Genomic DNA, 19,677 nt, shown 5'->3' on the forward strand with positions numbered 1-19,677 from the left:
CTGTACTTTACATTTCCATAATACAGTACCAATGGACACTAGTACTATCAGCATGTGTTTGGTTGTAAGATAAAGTATTGAATGATGATTTCTCCTGTGTATTTGTAAACTGGTCCTGTTTATCTCAATTCCAGTTGTTTGAATTTTCTTTTTGCATCTTATGACAACTCTAAATTGATTCTAAATAGAGCACACGGGAGAGATATTTAATGTGTTAAATTGTATTTGTGCAATCATGGGCAGAACATTGATGTGCTGAAGAGCTCATGAAAGAAGCCCCATGTCAAAAGTCTGCCACAAAACTGAAAGGAGGGCTGGGGTGATTTCTCTACCTCTGGTACAATTCACCCCTCTTTGGATGCTGCATTATCAGACCTGCCGGAAGTGACTAGCCCTGAAAAAAATAAAAATGATTCTGAAGAGTAAATTTCCAGTGAGCTGCACTTAATATAAGTTTTTGTCAAGTGGTATTGACTCTCTCCTGGAGTATAGTTAGAACAAAACATTTATCTTTAAATGGAAAATCAAATTGGTTCCCTGGTCACTCTTTGTTTCTGTGATCACAGGCACCCCATGAGTTGATACATGGGTTTATCATGGACAAAAAGGAGATCATTTTTGTGGGAGCCCCTTTTTAAGATATTGATAGTATATAACTAGGACAGAAAGATTCCTGTGTAGCATGATCTTTATTTCAGTAGTGAAAATTGTTCATTTTCTAGCCTCTAAATTAAGTTTTACCTCCTTGGCTCCCATCTGTGTCAACTGATCCAAAGTCCACACATATTCAATCAAATTACTAGGAATAAATTGATTTATATTCTGGGACTGTTCTCTCCTCCAGCGGGATATGAGTTATTTCCACTGATATAATATGTAAAGCCTGAAGTTGCATCTTGATGTTTATTTTCTGTGTAACTTATATATCTTCTTCCTTATTATTTCATCTTTGAATCTGTGTTTTTTCTATTAAATACACTTTTTCTTTATTCTAAACCCAAGCAGTTCTCTATTGTGCAAACTCTGTGGATTATGTGTGCCAAAGTGAGCTGACAACTGGTTTCAGACCTTGTGTGTGTGTGTGTGTGTGTGTGTGTGTGTGAGATAAACCAGAGGGGAAAAGATTGAGTGTCTGGTAGTTAAGAACTCTGAGAGGATGGATTTGGAGAGACACAGGACTGAAAGGACTGATCATGTCACCCTGCTGGAAGCCAGGGTGAGACCTTGCATTGTGTGGGCAGGCTGCCAGTGTCAGGAATTTGAGCTTGAGCAGCACAACATTAAGGCACCGTAAGGTTACAGGGTGGGTGGTGACAGAACTCCTTACTGGTGTGGGTGACCCAACTTTTTGTCATTTTTTTTGATGTCCCCTCAAAGGAATGAAGGTCTCCTATGTTCTCACTTCTGGTCCCTCCAAGCTTTATAAATATGGTTTCATCTATGGGTGAAACAGTAGAGGATTATCGGAGATTAATGGTTTGATGACTGAAGAGAATCCCAGAGGTCTGCACACAAGTTAGTTACTCTCAGCGCTTTTTGTTTTAGTGTTTTACTCATTTGTACTTAAAAAATTTTGGGTTTCACTAAAGTTATTACTTATTTACCAATTTTCACATGAATTGTGGATCACTTAAGAACTTGAAAATATTGATTATGTTAAGAAAACTCAAGAGACAAGGTGGATGAGATATCTTTTTATTGGACCAACTTCTGTTACTGAGAGAGACAACCAACAGAAGTTGGTCCAATAAAAGATATTACCCCATCCACCTTGTCTCTCTAATATCCTGGGACTGATGAGAACTCTGCATACAAGAAAATTCAATATATTACATTATATAAATGTTTTTATATTAATAATATATTACTGTTAGTGTATATGTGAGGCTGTGTTAAAGTAAGAAGATGGAATAGAAGATACAACCAGACATATACAAACATGCACTTCTGTATGTGTACTTCAGTGATCAAATCCTGAAAAAAGATGTGCCAGAACTCCCCAGACGTGGGTCTCCACTCCAGAAGCAAAGAAGGTGGCTCAGTAACCTGAGTAGATATCAGGGGAATTCATGTGGTCCCCCGTCTCCCAAACTGGTTCCCTGCTCCAGAAGGAGAGATGGCAGTTTAGTAACCTGGGCCACGGAGTTGTCATCTCCCCTTTCAGAACAGGAAGCCAGGTCAGAAGTACTCTTACTTTTCTCTATTTCTTGTTTTTTCTGTCCTTCTGTCCCCCAATATTTACTCAGAAAACTGCAAAGTTAATTTTTTGCACCAATTTCCACTTGTTTTTAATGTTTGTAATAAATATTGATAAAATCATTGTAAATTTTAAACAAAATAAAAAGTGAAAACAAAGGGACTTGATTACTCTTTAGTCCCAGCAGCCACTTTAAAACTCAGTGATTTGAGTTTTAAACCAATAGTGAGATAAATATATGAAAAGAGAGAGTTCTTGCATTTATTTGTGCAAAACTACTAATTTTGCCGACCAAAGTATTCAGGGTTTTCATTTTAAAAGGTTCTTCATGCATTGTAACTGAAAACAACATCTTTCTTGAATTGGATTCCATATTGTGGAAGATAAGAATGCAGTACTAAATCTGCCTGGCTTAATAGATGCTAAAAGAAGATGGATGAGATCTGTGTGTGAATGTGCTTTTGAACTTTCAGATGGATTCAGCAAAAAATCCACAGGAAAATGAATGGGGGAAAAAAAGTGGTTAAAAACAAAACTTAAACAATCAGGAAAATTAAGAAGTGAATTAATTGGGCTATTATTTTATCAAGAAAAGAAATGCTGAACAAAGAGAAGGGAAAACTAATTTTGTTTTGGTACAAATGCAGCAAGCATACAAAGTAAGACTGTAAAGCTGCAAATATATGTTTTGTGCTCAAAGAGAAATATGATGTAATTGGGGTAAGTGAGGCTTGGCTAAATAAAAAAAAACTGACTAGGATATTAAAACACTGCAGCAAAGTTTATAGAAAACAAAGATTTCATAGACTAGGTTGCAAAATAATACATGACAGAGGGAGGACGCCACTGATGAACCAAGAAATGATAGTGTAGATATCTTGTAGTTGTCATGATGACTCTTCAAAAACATAGGTGCAGAATGTCAAACTGCAACTAAAAATTCATTATATTATATGACTGACAGGACATCAATAGTGTCTCTATTACGACTATTTGATATTAAATCAATGGTATAACAAAAACATTATAATGTTCCTGGAACTCTGAGAGCACATCATCTTAGTGGTAGGTTGCTTCTTAATTGTACATAGGAAATAATTAAACACAGGGGTTGACAGCATTTCATATACAAACAGTCCATTTGTGTGTATATTTAGGAACCACAGGGACCATATGCTATCATTGTTTGATTTCCATCATCTGTTCCAACCTAAATCTTGTATCCTAAGCAGTGAAAGGCCATATTTTTAAATGTGTTTAGACACCTAAAGAGAGCAGATAGGTACCTAATGAGATTTTTCAAAAGTGCCTAGGCACCTAGCTCCCATTAGTTATTTTTGAAAATGAGACTTAAGCTCCTACTTCACTTTTGAAAATTTTATCTATGGTACTTAAGGTGGAATTGAACAACTGGCGAAAGAGAATAAACTTATTCCAAAGCCTATCAAGCCTGAGTGTGCAAACGTAAACTCTTCAGTGCAATATCTCTAGAGCAGCTCTTCTCAACATTTTCCAAAATATGATTCTGATACAAGAGGACAAAGTTTTGTGCCCTCCCATTCCTATATAACCACAATAAGAGGGAAGGTGGTCACAACCACCTTTGACTTATTTTTGACCTCCATATTGAGAGCTGATACTCTAGAGGCAATACTGAGGAAGAAGGAATTGGAGACAGCTTTGCCAGTCTCAGCTTGACAGCCTTTCAGAATGAGAGGGCAAGGATGCTTCCAGGTGGAGGGTACCATTCCTTCCAGCAGATAATTAAAGTTGTGTGGAAAAGTTCCAATGAAACAGTTTCTTATCAGAATTTTCTGATTCACTGAAATCAAAATGTTTTGTGGAGACAGTTTGATTTTGATGAAGTTCCCCTGAAAACCAGGTACATTTCAGAACCCTGCCTACTTTCTGCCAGCTTGCCCAACTGGTTCCTTGGCAATCCACCTGGTCTGCTGCTGGAGAGCCCAAGCTTCCAGGGTTCCCAGCTCTGGGACAGCCTACCAGACAGGCTGTCCAGGGACAAGACCTTTTGGGTTTCTATTCTGAAATAGCAGCAAAGAGTCCTGTGGCACCTTATAGACTAACAGACGTACAGGAGAATAAGCTTTCATGGGTGAATACCCCCTTCATCAGATGCATGTCCACATGGATGTCACATGAATCCGACGAAGTGGGTTTTTCACCCACGAAAGCTTATGCTCCAATATGTCTGTTAGTCTATAAGGTGCCAAAGGATTCTTTGCTGCTTTTACAGATAAAGACTAACATGGCTACCCTTCTGATATTCTGCAATACTCATCCTTTAAAAATATTAAACTATTTAGGGATAAACATTCAGAGCAATGTATAGAAATAAGTTGCCATGAGATTCCCATAAATGTTAATATGGATGATAGTCATTTAAAAAACAAAAAGAGAAGACATAGCTTCTTATGTATGTCTTTGTCTTGTGGAGGATTTCAGGCTGAGGTATGTTCTGTAGGTCTGCACTGCATTATTGCTATTGCTCTTTTGACTGCTATGGTCACTGCTTTTTTATCAAATTTTCATCACCAGAACAGTTGTACAGCTACATGCCTTATGGTCCAAGCATCATTCAGATAGTAGACTACAATGCCCTTAAAAATATACCCAGTCCCTGACTAGAGCTGTCACTCAGTACTAGTGTGACAGCTGGCACAGTGGTAAAGTGACATCAATGGCTCTGCCAGACATTTTTTCCCCTCAACATTAAATACAGTTTCTCAGTAACTGTTGCACAGGGAGGAGGCATCATAGGTTCCCTTCTTATTAATTACAACAGTGAAAACTAAAATAAGATGAACCAATAATATAACTTTTGTAGATCAGAAAAGTGGTTCCAAGAGAGGGGAGAAAGAGTAAATGGAAAGAAAATCTGACTGTACCTCTTCCCAGCTGCCAGAATGAAGTTTACTGAAGTGTGGTGATCTATTTATTTAGATTTAGTAAATGTTGAATTGAATGGGATATTAGAACTGATCTGGTAGATCAGGTCAAATTGTAGTAGTGCATTTCATGGATGTACGTACTGCATCATTCATTATTAAAAAGTTATCCTGGTATAAATCAGAGCTAAGGTTGCTGGGGAAGCAAACAATCTCTGTCTGCATTTTTGGCATGTAATCCACTGCCTTACGAAGTATTTTATTTACTCTAACACCTTCGTGTTCCAAGTCCTTTTCAGTAAGGATCAGAACCTGATGGATTTCTCTAATAATTTAAATGACCTGCAAAGAGGAAAATTGGGTTTGTGCACTCTTAATACTTTGATATATGCACAAGTCTTAGAAGTATTTTTCCTCCTTGTTGCTTACATTAGGAATTCTGGTCTTGTCTACTTTGTTTTTCCACTTAATTTCTTTATGAGTAACTGGAAAACAAATAGCTTTATGAATTCGAAAATGTCTAGGAAGTGAAACTTGATGAACTATGAGAGGAAGTGATTTTTATATAGACTATTTAAATCTTTGCTTTTGTCAGACCTATTTATCTCAATTCCCTAGCAAATGGCAGGAAAACTATGTTTGTTTAAAGGTTCAGTACCTCTGCCCCTTAATGTTCGATTTAAGAAAACTCCTAATTCCTTTGTCAGGTTTCTCCCAAGTGCAAAACCAGGGGAGACGAGAATTGATATTTCTAAGGTAGAAAATAAGCAAAAAAGACAATTAAGATTTAAAGTTTCCAAAGCAGTGCTTGTAGTGGAAAGTGTAGTGCTAAATCTCCTGCACTACTTTGGAAGTCTCAACCAAAAGGCATTTTTTGTTAGGTTTCTTAAAACAGTCAGCATTTGAGTATATCAGTTACACTGCATAGTGTACCAAAGTAATCAGTGGGTGTTGTGCATGTGAAGGGACTGTAGTAGTATGCTCTAAGAGTAAAATTATTCATTATTTGTGAAACCATCCCATTGCAAGAAAGCCCTATAACTTACAGGTAAGCTAGTGGATATGACTAGTGAAAGTTCATTTAGAACTTTACAGCTTTATTCCTATCTGGTTTCCATCTTGTTAAGATAATACTTCAGTAGTTATCTTTAAGAACAATCTAAGTACTGTATTAAAGTCATTGCATCACACTTGTGGCCAGATTTTCAAAAAATGGACAGATTATTGAATAAGGATATGCTCTAGGAAATACTCTGGGGAAGTTCTATGGCCTGTATTATACAGGAGATCAGACCAGATGATTACAATTTTCCATTCTGGCCTTGGAATCTGTATGCTTGCAATAATTTGCATAATTGTTGTGTATAATTACTGTGTCTGAATGTGCAAGACAGGTATCTGCATGTTCAAATGACCAGTTATCACAGGCAATTTGTACAGGCATTCGTTGTAAATTCACAGTTGTCCGCATGCATTTTTGAAAATCAGGCTTTATGTTTATGTTGTTCAATACATTTTTAAAACATTTTTCTTACTTCATGTTGTATTTTAGCAATTAATTTTTGGGTTGTAATTACAGCCACTGACTTCAGCACACAGCATCCTCCTCTTTTGCCTGGGTGCTTAGGTCAAGGTATATAGGGAAACAGAGGGGAAGAAAGCATTTGGGATCAGAGCAATGGCTTGAACCCCAAAATGGAGAAGTGTTGTGTTTTGTCTTCTGGCTTATTTTCTCTTATTTTTGTAAATGCAACCCTCTAACTCTGAAGAATCAATTTTGAGGAAGAGACATCACTGACTAAGGTCCGTATTTTAAGGTATTTATCTGTTGCCAATTGTGAGCAGAACAATGCCTAAATACCTTTAAAAATCTGGTCTAAACCTGGGTTGTTTTACTACTGAACTATTCCATGAGAGCACCACCGTATAGTGGCATCTCTTTTTGTATTAACCTGAGGTAATTTATTCAGCTGAAGATATAGCAAATAAAATCTCTATTGCAACATACTAACTCGATAAATAAATGAGGGCATACTCTGCCATCAAAACATTTTTAACAATAGGAAAAATACCCTTTCCTAAAATGTGCAATTTTTGTTATATAGAATTAAAGGCATGCAACAGGTAAAGATATTCATAGATGAAAAAGACAGAAGGGACCATTGTGGTAATCTAGTCTGACCTCCAGCTTAACACGGGCCATATGTTTTCCCTTAATTAATTCCTGTTTGAACTAGAGCATATCTTTTGAAAAATACCCAATCTCTATTTAAAAGTTGCCAACGATGGAGAATCCACTACTAACCTTTGTAGGCTGTTCCAATGGTTAACTACCCTCATGGTCTAAAAATGTGCACATTATTTCGAGTCTGAATTTGTCTAGCTTCAACTTTTGGCCATTGGATCTTGTTATATTTTTGTCTGTGAGATTAAAGAGACTGGTTAGCAAATTTCTGTTCTTCATATATATTGTGTTCAAGTCACCCTTTAACATTCTCTGTTAAACTAAATAGATTGAGTTTATCACTATAAGGCTTGACAGTGGGAGGGAGGGGACAAAATTGAGTGAGTGGCATTGTAATCTGGTGCACAGGGGTCATGGGGCCAAACCCAAGCAGTGCTGTGACTCCTTAAATGTGGTCCTGCTCCCCCATGGGGCCAAACTGAGTGGTCAGTGGGGTGGCCAGTGCTGCTCTTCCTCACCACTGCCAATGGTATGCCCATTGCATAATGTGTGTATGACTGCAGATGCCACTGTCCACAGTGGAACAGACATTGGGCCAGAGAGAGAGTGAGAATGACTCCATAATGCATGGGTTCGGGCACCCACCTGGGAGATGGGAGACCTCAGGTCCAGTCTCCCTGCTCCAACTACCCTTTCATTATTTTTCCAGAGTGCAAGAGCTTAAACAGGAGAAACTGAGGGAGGCTTACATCGGAATATCCTGTAGCTCAGTGATCACAGTACTCTCCTTAGAGGTGGGAGATCCTTACTCAGATCTTTCTTCCCTTCTGGCAGAGTGGGGAGGAATTGAACCTTGATTTCCCACATCTGTGGGAAGTCTTCTAATCACTGGGCTAAAAGTTATCAGGTAGGCGACACCATCACCACCATCTCTCCCATCTATTTTATGTGAAGTGAGGCAGGTGCCCAACTCTTTCGCTTGAGTATCACTTAAGCTGCCTGTACTCAGGTGCTGGGTTCCCATTTCTAGATCTCTAGCAGAGACAAGCTGAACCCTGGACTTAGACACCTATCTCAGTGAGAGGACTTAGCATACACTCCTCTCATCAGCACCTCTCACTGGCTAACTTAGGCAGCTCTCAGCCCATCTTGCTTGCTTTTGTGGATTGCATCCCACGCTGCCTCCTTCTTTGTATGGGAAGCCTAGGTGCCTGCCTCGGCTTTGTGAATCACAGTGGTGTTCCTGTGATTCACAAATTGAATCAAATTAAAATGCATCCGATGAAGTGAGCTGTAGCTCACGAAAGCTTATGCTCTAATAAATTTGTTAGTCTCTAAGGTGCCACAAGTACTGCTTTTCTTTTAGTGGTGTTCTTGTGATTTTTCTAGGCCCATAAAAGTTAAGCTCTGTGACACACCATGTTACAACAGCTAAGTCCCTTCATGGATCCCAACCTAGGTTCCTAAAGAGGCAGATCGGTGTCTAGGAGAATTTTCAAAAGTGCCTAGGTGTCTAACTCCCATTTTTAAAAATGCCTAAATGCTTAACTCTCATTTAAATGGGAGTTAGACACCTAGGCATTAAAGGAGATTTTCAAAAGTACCCATCTGCATCTTTAGGTATCTAAATACCTCTGAAATCTGGCGCTAGCACTCTAAGGGTATGTCTACACAGCTCATGGTAGCAAGTTTCATAGCCTGGGTTGAGAGACTCGGGCTTGTGCTAGTGCTTTAAAAATAGCTATGTAGACAGCACTTTGCAGTTGTACCCACCTCCCTTCCTAGGCATCAGAGCGTGAACTCCAGCCAAAGCCCAACTTCAAAGTGCTGTCTACACTTCAAAGTACTGCAAGACCTGCTAGACTGAGTCTATTAACCTAGGCTGAGATGCTTGCTGCTGCAGGCCATACAGACTAGGCATTAATTTCTTAGGCAAACTCCCATGAAGTCAATTGATGTTTGACTGAGTAAAAACTGAAGACCAAAACCTGCTCGTCTTATGGACATAAGTAGTGCTTTGCCAGCAAGGGGACTACTAGTGAGTAAAAGGTGGATCTGTCCCTCAACAATGTCTTCAGGATTTGCACTACTATAGGACTCTTTCCTGCTTTGGATGGGGTGTGGACTAGGTGACCTCCGATATAAATTCTGTAATTCTAGGTTTGGTTGGTTAGACTTGAAACTACAGCTACTAACAAGAGGCAGGGATGTGGCTCATGAAAGTCATTCAGTGCTCACCATGAATAAAAGCGGTGAACATGATAAGAAACAGAAAAATAGATTTTAACTCCTTTCAGATGCTACTCAGACTCCTCCTCATATGCTTTCAGATCAGGCATTTTAATCCCAGCCCATTTCTACTGCGAAGTTGAAAAGCCAGTAAAGAACAAGATGCCGTACAGTACATGACATTTAATTTCTAGGTAACTAGAGGGTTTTGCATAAGCTTTATCCTTCCAGAACTAAATCTCATGTGCAGCATGTATACTTCGTCACTTAATTCTTGATGTGTTTCTTGTTTCATAGTTTTAACATCACACATACAATCCTATAATCCAAAGTAGGTATTAACACTTCAATTAGATTGCATTAGACAGTTCTAATACGCATATTATTATTGTAATACGACTATATGTTTTGATTTTTTTGCCAGTTCATCTTTCAATTTGTCCTTTTAATGATTGCAGACTAATTTACAGTGTGCCTGCAATGCTAGTGGGTTTCAAAATAAAATGAAAGAAGGTAAACAGTCCCTACAGTGAATTATTTATGCAGTGGATGAAATGAGACTTGTAGAAAATGTGGAGTCCTTTTATATTAAGGATAGCCAACAAAGAAAGGTGCCTTCATATTTTTTTTCCTGTTAAATTTAAAGTGTACAATTCATTTTTGACTAAGAAAGAATTTATCACTAAAAAAAATCCAAACGTGTCTTCTCTCAAATTAGCTAATACAAAGTCTTGAAGTTCAAGTACAGAGGTGTGCTGGGACTGAGGTAGCGATACTGATGTCAATTGTGAGTTTGCTTTTGCAACAGACAAAAGTATGATTTTTCTATAGATTTTTAAAATCTGCTCATATTACCATTTTAATTGGAAAAAAGAAGACATGTTCAAAGCCCTGGCTGATACCTGTGCTTGGATAAGAACATGCCACTCACTCTATGAAAGACCTCCCTAGTAGGCAGATGGATGCGAGCAGCCAACAGAGAAACTTCCACCACAGAAGGTGAGCCAGAGGCTGCCCCCAGCCATGATGGTGGCGAGCCGTTGGAAGAAGCAGAAGCCGGCCCCTGGGAGCTTGGGCAGGTTAGTCCCAGGAGAGAAACTTTTGGGCGGGACCAGGCGGAGGACCCCAGATATGATAACACCAGGAAAGAGGTGGCTGAGATCGATGGGATACCCGTGGATGGGAAGGTCCGGGGTCCTGGACCTTACTTTATAGTGAAGAAAGATGTCATGTACCGCGTGGTGCAAATGCAGGGGCAAGAGCAAGAGATACAACTTCTGAAATTTGAAATTTGAAATTTGAAAATATCAAAAAGCCATATTGAGTCTCGCCCATAGTCACCTGTTTGGAGGACACCTAGAGGTAGAGAAAACCCAGGCACAGATCCTGCGGAGGTTCTTCTGGCCAGGAGTACATGAAGATGTCCGGTGATACTGCACCTCTTGTCCGGAGTGTCAGTTACATAGCCCTCGCCCACACTTGTGGGCTCCTTTGATACCTCTTCCAATAATAGAGGTTCCTTTTGAATGGATAGCCATGGATCTGGTAGGGCCCCAGAGAAGACAACTCGGGGCCACCAACATGTGCTTGTTGTACTGGACTATGCAAGCCGGTACCCAGAAGCTGTTCCCCTACGCAACACAGCTTCCAAGACAATAGCTAAGGAGCTAGTTCAGATCTTTGCCGGGTTGGGCTACCCAAGGAGATATTGCCTGATCAAGGGACACCTTTTATGTCCAAGTTGATGAAAGCTCTCTGTTCATTGCTCCATGTACAAGCCCTACGGACCTCTGTATACCACCTGCAAACAGATAGCCTTGTGGAAAGGTTCAATAGGCCCCTCAAGGCCATGATCAGGAAAGTGGTGAGCTGGGATGGGAAAGATTGGGATACCCTATTGCCTTACCTCATGTTCGCCATCCGGGAGGTTCCACAAGCCTCCACAAGTTTCTCTCCATTCGAACTACTATATGGGCGCCACCCTCGGGGCATATTGGATCTAGCCAGAGAAGCCTGGGAAGAGGAGCCAAATCCCGGAAGGAACATAGTTGAGCATGTACTGCAGATGAGAGATCGGATAGCCCGAGTTACACCCATTGTATGGGAACACTTGGAGAGAGCACAGGAGACCCAGCGAACACACTATAACCGCTAAGTGAAGCTTCGACGGTTCCAACCAGGGGTTCGGATGATGGTACTGGTGCCCACAGCAGAAAGTAAACTGTTGGCCCAACTGTCCCAGTGGCAGGGACCCTACGAAGTAATCGAAGCTGTGGGAGAGGTGAACTATAAGGTGCGGCAGCCAGGCCGCCGGAAATCGGAGCAATTTTACCACATCAAGCTTCTAAAACCTTGGCACGATCGAGAGGCATGCTTAGTCATGCAGGAGACCCTTCCACAGGAAGATAACTTACATGAGCAAGTGAGGATATCATCCGACTTGATGCTGATGCAAAAGATCAAGGCAGCCAACATCATTAATCGCAACCAAGATGTGTTCTCTACAAAACCAGGGTGGACGGCTGAGACCTATCACCATATGCGCTCGATCCCCAGAGCCAAGGTAACACTGAGATCCTACCGAATCCCAGCAGCCAAAAGAGAAGAAATCAAGGCCGAAGTAAAGAAAATGTTAGAATTAGGGGGTCAGGATTCGGGTTCCCAAGTCCTTCGTGGCCTTCCTTTCTTTTTTTTTGTCTTCCGGGTCTTTCGGGGGGCTGAGAACAGATCCTGAGAAATCTCAGCAAACATCAGGAGTTGACATTCCCCTGGTGACGAGTTGCTGTCCTCAGGGTCCCCACCTCCCTCCAGCCTCTCTGTGGGGAGTAAATTATCAAACCCTGGATAGTCCCTCCGAATGACTACAGGATATGGGAGTTTAGGAACTACGCCCAGGATCACCTCAATGGGGTTTCCCTGAACCTCTATCTCCACTCGGATGGTGGGGTAATGACTCACAGCCCTATGCACGTGTTTGGCTTGTAGCAGCTGACTATTTTTTACCAGCTTACCCGATATGAGGGTGATAGCACTCCCAGAGTCCACAAGCGCTGTAGTCTCTGCTCCATTTATCCTCACTGGCCTGGTGTAATTATGAGGGGCTAATGCGAACCCCGCGAGGTGGACAAGGGAGCATGGGACCTCCCATTCCCCCAAGTTACATTGCATAGACTCCTCGGTACTGGGACACTGTGCTGCTATGTGTCCCCGCTCCCCACATGCATAACATCTATAATAGCTTTTAATCTCTCCCCTCTCCCGGGGGTTAGGGGGTTTAGTCCCGGGGTTCCCCCCACTCAGGCCAATCCCTTCCTTCTGGGGTCCCTGCTGGTTTTCAGCCCCCCCTTCTTCTACCTAGGACTCCATGGGGGTTTGGCTGCCCAACCTTCCAGGGTTGGGATCGGGTGCTTGCTTCGAAAGGGGCCTTCCTTGGGTAGTCAGGTCAGTTCCCTGGCTTCCATCCGTCTTTCTACCAGCATGATCATCTTGTCGTACGTGGATGGATTGTTCTGGCCTACCCATTTGCAGAGATCTGGTGGCAGTCCCCGCATGTAATGGTCTATGATCAGGGTTTCCAAAATCTCCTCCGGTCTGCACACCTCGGGCTGTAACCACTTCTGCGTGAGGTGTATGAGGTTGAATAGCTGGGACCTCGGGGGTTTGTTCTCCTGGTATTGCCACTCATGGAACCTCTGGGCCCTTACTGCTGCCGTTACCCCTGATTGTGCTAGGATCTCTGACTTCAGACGGGTATAGTCAGTGGCATCCGTGGCAGGCAAGTTTTTGACAAACGAATGGTAGATAATTAAGTTATGGACAAAGAAACACAATGTCAGTTTATTAGCACAATAAGGTTAATGGAAGCTGCGAGTACATCTGGAAATCAGGACAATTTTAGTTAGGTTCCTAACTTTAGGCCCATATACTGTTGGTGGGGGAATCCAATGGAGATATGGCTAGTTAGTGCCACCACAATAATTTGGTTTATCTGTGCAGGTTAGTTCACTTGTCCGATTAGCTTTGATACGGGTACACTTTGTATGTGTTTCTATTACTTTTACAAGTAAAATAAACTGGTTCATCTGTCTAAATTATTTGGAGCTTAACATATTCTTCTTCTTTATGCCACTACACATGGTTACCCAGAATCACAAATACACCCAGCATCAAATATTTACAGGGAAAGAAAACACCAGCACAAAAATAAATGTCAAAAGTTAAATAAATACAGAACCTCTACAAATTTCAGATGGTGAATTGCAAAAATCAAGTCCTTACAATGGGCAGGCTGAGACACATAGAATAAATTACACTGTGTCAATATTTAAAAAAAGTTTTCAGTGCATGTAATTACAGAAGTCACAAAAGCAGCATATTTTAGTATAATATGAGCTATTTGCTTATGTTACTTTATATATTAGTATGATAGCATGACATATTTTGTTTTGCCATGTCTTCTTGTGCCAATAGCGTCTTCCATCTGACAACTTTGAGAATTATTAATATTAATAATTAACCTTGGAGAGGAGGTGAAATGAGACTTCAACAAGATGTGAGAGGCAGTATGATCCAGTGGATAGGGCACTGAGTAGAGATGGTTTATATTCCCAGCAGTGTCACTGACTTGCTGTGTGATCTTGGGCGAGTTACCTTCACCTCTCTGTGCTTCAGAGCTCTGTGCTTGCATGAAGGAATTTGGAATTGATCCTCACCAATGGGAAATTTTGGCAAGTGATCATAACAAGTGGCGCCATTGTCTCCATCAGGGTATCAAAGTCCATGACAGAAGCTGGGTCCTACAGCTTGAAGAGAAAAGAGCCCATAGAAAGCAAGTAGCTCCCCACCAAGATACATACATTTGCAATAACTGCCAAAGATCTTGCAAATCTTGGATTGGACTATTCAGTCACATGACATTGCAAACCATCTTACATAGTAAGTTGCAATTCCCACCATCTCTCGCAGACAAAAGGACGCCAACAACAACAAACTCCTCTGGGCAGGGATGATGTCTTACTGTTCATTTGTACAGAGCTTAGCACTGTGGGACCCTGATGTCCATTAAAGTCTGGAGTTGCTAGTACAATACAGTAAGTAATGAAAATATGAAAAAAAATCTAGAAAATGGAAATGAAAAGATTGTAGAAGTAGCTTATTCTTTATCCGAGTATTGCAAATACATGTAGTGACTAATGCAGGGAAATTACTGTCTATTGTACTCACTCTAGACAGTGACATGAATATTACAAAAAAACCCACTATAATTCTAACTCTTGTGGTATAATGCACCACCTTTAACAGTAACAGTCAGTTTGATCCTCCTTCTGGGCTATATGACTGGTGAGTGCTTCCAAAATGCTCCCTATGCATGGAACACCCTTCCTGAGCTCATCCACAAGATCCCTACTCTTTCCATGTTCAGGTTTTTGCTAGCAGTCCAAACTTGCAATGATGCATATGAGGAAACTAACTGTTTTATACTTACAAATATAGGCTTCAGGCCATGTGAGGATGGGGATGGAGTATACCCTGTTACACAGGGCTTTTTTTTTTTTTTTTACACAGGGGTAATTGGGAATAACATATATAATTTATTACAAAAGAAAACCCTGTTTATTTTATCTTACCATGATGTGGCCAATCACCAGCTTGACAGCACTACCCTTTGCCCCAGGCCTTTTATTTGTTTGTCAGTATGTTGAGAATTACTTGAAATACAGACTGTTCCTTCTTTTTTATTTGGAAAGTGCCTAAGCATATAGGGGTGCTACCAGAAACCATTAATAAAAAGAAAATTTCACCTCTGCCCCATCATTGCTCATTTCTGCTGTGGTTGAAACTACTGTATTATTCTTACAGACCTTGATGTGTACCAGCCACAAACAGGACTTATTCCAAATTTTAGGAAGAGGAGCAAATTAACACTATCTACTCTATAGGCACTATACTTCAAGGGAGAATTGTATGCTTTTCCCAGATTTTGATCAGTCCACAAACTGGAGGATCTGGAAGTTACATAACTTGTGACATCAAATAGCATTCCAATTTGTGCATTTGGTGAGGTGGGGAGGTATCACTGAGAGTCATGACAATGTCATCCTCCCTTTTAACCAAGGAAAATAGCTCAGCTCATTTAGAGCCATGATTTTGTTTTTTTTCTGGATGTGAGTATAGAGAGATAGAGAGAGGATCAAGTCATATCTAGTCATCTTATCCAGGCTGAAAACTACCTTGAGGCCAAACTTATACAGTTCAAACTAAGGTATCAGGTGAAACTTAGGCCATGTCTACACTACAAAGTTAAGTTGACTTTATATAAGTCAACATCAAGCCTCCAATTTAAGCAAGTTGATTTATGTGTCCACACTACGCTCATTGTGTTGGCGGAGTGCATCCTCACTAGCAGGGCTTGCATCAACACACGGAGCACTGCTATCCCATAGTGCACATTGCCGAGTGAAATTCTGGGTTGGGTTTGCAATGCCTTATTGGCATGGGTGGTTATGGGAACATGGTGTTGGCCTCCCATGATGCACTTAACTTCCTCCCTCCCTGAAATCAATGGCAAACAAACTAAGCCTTTTTCGCAAGCTTGGGTTACCTGCACGGACGCCATAGCACAATAAACATGGACCCTGATCAGCTGTACGCTGTTGTTGTGAGCGTTACAAAAACCTTGTGCCTTATCCTGCAGTATTTACACAGCTGATAAAGGAACCACTGCGTGGAACAATATGATGCCATGCAAGAAGCCCTGCTAGAAGACATAGAAGAGAGCAATTTGCAGTTGCTGACACGCATCACCGTGACACAGTTGAATGCCTTTTCTGGGCCCGGGTAACAAGCACTGATTGGTGGGACCGCATTGTTATGCAGCTATGGGATGATGAGCAGTGGCTACAGAACTTTCGAATGCGTAAGTCCACTTTTCAGGAACTGTGTGCAAAGCTTTCTTCAGCGTTGAAGCATAGCAATACTAAAATGAGAGCTGCTCTGACAATGGAGAAGTGAGTGGTGATAGTTCTGTGGAAGCTTGCAACACCAGACTGGTACCAGTCAGTGGGGCATCAATTTGGAGTGGGTAAATCTATCATGGGGTCTGTTCTGATCCAAGTTTGCAGGGCCATTAACAGACTTCTGCTAAGAAGGGTAGTGACTCTGGACAATGTACAGGACATAGTGGACGGTTTTGCCACGATGCGGTTGCCTAACTGCGGTGGGGTGATAGGTGGCATATCCCTATCTTGGCACCAGACCACATAGCCAAAGAGTACATAAACCAAAAGGTGTACTTTTCAATGGTGTTGCAAGCCCTGGTGGATCATAAAAAAGAAAAGGAGTACTTGTGGCACCTTAGAGACTAACAAATTTGGATAATAGGGATCCCTGGTGGATCATTTTACCGACACCAATGTGGGATGGTTTGGAAAGGTGCATGATGTGCACATATTTAGGAACACATCTTTTCAGACTGCAAAATAACCATTAGTGATGTTGAAATGCCAATTGTGATCCTGGAGACCCAGCCTACCCATTGCTCTGATGGCTCATGAAGCTGTACACCAGCAGCCTGGACAGCAGTAAGTACCAGTTCAACCATAGGCTGAGCAAGTGCAGAATGATGGCGGACGTGCCTTTGGATGTTGAAAAGGTCGCTGGTGCTGTTTTCTTACTAGGTTAGACCTCAGTGAAAGCAATATCCCATCATTATTGCTTCCTGCTGCATGGTCCATAATATCTGTGAAACAAAGGGAGAAAAGTTTTTGCTGGGATGGGAGGTTGAGGCAGATCTCCTGGCAGCCAATTTTGAACAGCCAGACACCAGGACAATAAGAAGAGCACATTGAGGGGCTCTACATCTCCTTGAGGCTTTGAAAACCAGTTTCAGCAATGAGCCAGAATAACGTGACACTTATCTGTGTTTTTTCTTACCAAACTGTCCCCTCCATTGCATTTTCTCCCCTGTAAACTCCACTGCCATCAACCACCATGTGTTGAATTAATAAAGAGTCTTTTCTCCTCAATCCATTAAGTTTTATTGTGCACACAAACACATAGAGACAGCAAAGAAAAGTAAGATAACCTGGGGCAAAAGGGCTGATAACTTTGTGGGGGGAGAAACAAGGAAAGCTTGCTTACAGATGCATTGCCATAACAATCAAAGGTGTGGGAATTGGTACCTTCCGTCTTTGTACCCTCCTGTAGTGTTGAGTGCAAGGGATACCAAACTTTCTCCCCACCCCTCATAAGATGTTTTGAGGGAAAAAGATGTAGAACTGAGCAATGATGGCAGCAGGTTCAGCGTAGGCTGTAGAGGGACTCTATCATCCAACTGCCTTTCTTGAACCACAACCAGATGCCTCAACATGTCTGATTGCTCCTTCATAATCTGCAGAATCTCTTCCTGCATGGCATGTTTTTGTTCCCTACATGCTCTCCTGTCCTCCCGGTCCATGTCCAGATTCTCAGACAATGTAATCCTCCAGGCTCTGAGATCCATCTTGTCACTCTCAGAGGCGCGCATTACCTCATTGAACATGTCCTCCTGAGTCTTCATTTTCTGCCTTCTAATCTGGGAAAGTCTCTGTGGAGGATGTACTGACCGAGGTGTGGAGGATGTACTGACAGACAAAGTTTCAGCTGCAAGGAATGCAAAGCACAAGGGTAGCATTGACAGTGCTTTCATTGTTTCTGGTGCAAGGTTATAAAAAACACCCCTCAATACACTTCACTGCAAGCCATAATGTAATCATAACTGCTGGCTATTGCAAGAGTTGGTTTGCTACTCCAGCCATGGTGAGTAAGGCCATGAGGCATGGGCAAGAGGTCTTGTGCTGCTGCTTTTGTTAAGACATCCTTGTGATCACAGGTTGGCACTTGAGAAAAGCCCTCTTTCCCCTAGCAACCTGGACGGTGGTTGAGGACAGGCACCAGTGTAAAGCCCCCCCAAATCGTTTTTACAAAAGTGGCACCAGGTGGGGGGGGGGAAACAAACAGGAAGCTGCCATCCCTGCCATTTTTTTTCAGTGCTGGTTGCAATATATGGTGATCTCTTCCAACCTCAACCACGGTACATTTGGAAAAGCATGCAGGGGGCGGGGATTACTTGTTGAATTGTTTGCAGTTTAAGGACTACCACTGAAAACTTCCCCCGTTTCCCCTAGGTGACCCTATGCGATATCACTTCCCTGAGGGTAACAAAGGTGGCAAGGGAGCTGATGCTGCAAGTGTCTGGGTACAGACCTGATGCTTATGCTGCAATGCTGTGTGCTGCAATGATGCCAGCAGAGTTAATACTGGAGTGGCACAGGAAAGTGTCCTCCCATGGTGGATGAAATAAGGCAGCCCTCCCCAGAAACCTTCTGCAAAGGGTTGCAGAGTGCCTCCATGAAAGCTTCCTAGAGATCTCCATGGAGGAGTCCCAGGCCATCCCCGTGCACATAAACAGTCTTTTTTGGAAAGCATCCTCTGCATAGCTGGTGTGGACACCGATACCCACTGCACCTACCTTTTTGTTGAGATTAAACACAAAAAATAATAGAATGTAACCCCTATAGTTTGACTGAAAATTTTTACTCACCAGAGGTATCTTCCCTGGCATCACACTCCACTACCAACTGGTCCTGTGAAGGGATGGGCTCCAAGGTTAAAACCAGTTCTTAGCTATTTTGGGAGAATGGAGTCTCCGCTTGCCTGCTTCACTTTCTCCTCCTGCTCTTCCTCGTCAACAATGTCCTCCTTGTTGCTGCTTGAGATTGCCCGGGGCTCCTGGACAGTATCCATGGAGCGTTTTGGGGGTAATGGTGGGGTCGCCACCGAGAATCGCATCCAGCTCCTCATAAAAGAGGTACATCTGTGGGGCAGAACCAAAATGATTGTTCGCCTCGTCTTCTTGTACGCTTGCCAAAGCTCCTTTATTTTCATGCAGCAGTGCTGCGTGTCCCTGGTGTAGCCCTTCTCCCTCATGCCCCATGCGACCTTGGTACAGATGTCAGCATTTCTTCTGCTGGATCGGAGCTCTGCCTGCATGGACTCTTCTTCCCACACAACAATAAGATCCACCACCTCCTGTGTACTCCATGCTGGAGCGCATCTGCAGTGTTGAGTCTTCATGATCAGCTGTGCTGCTGAGCTCTCCATGCTGATCAAACAGGAAATGA

At 41.9% G+C, this 19,677-nt stretch overlaps 1 long non-coding RNA gene across 1 annotated transcript; it reads left to right on the top strand.

Moving 5' to 3' along the window:
• Window positions 1-607: 607 nt before the first annotated feature.
• On the top strand, window positions 608-18,889 carry LOC122460899. Its single transcript, XR_006282508.1, has 3 exons — window positions 608-620; window positions 17,987-17,991; window positions 18,682-18,889. It is a non-coding gene; the product is annotated as an uncharacterized LOC122460899 (long non-coding RNA).
• Window positions 18,890-19,677: the final 788 nt, after the last annotated feature.

The sequence above is a fragment of the Dermochelys coriacea genome, chromosome 7 (genome assembly GCF_009764565.3).
Source record: "Dermochelys coriacea isolate rDerCor1 chromosome 7, rDerCor1.pri.v4, whole genome shotgun sequence".
Lineage (NCBI taxonomy): Eukaryota > Metazoa > Chordata > Testudines > Dermochelyidae > Dermochelys > Dermochelys coriacea.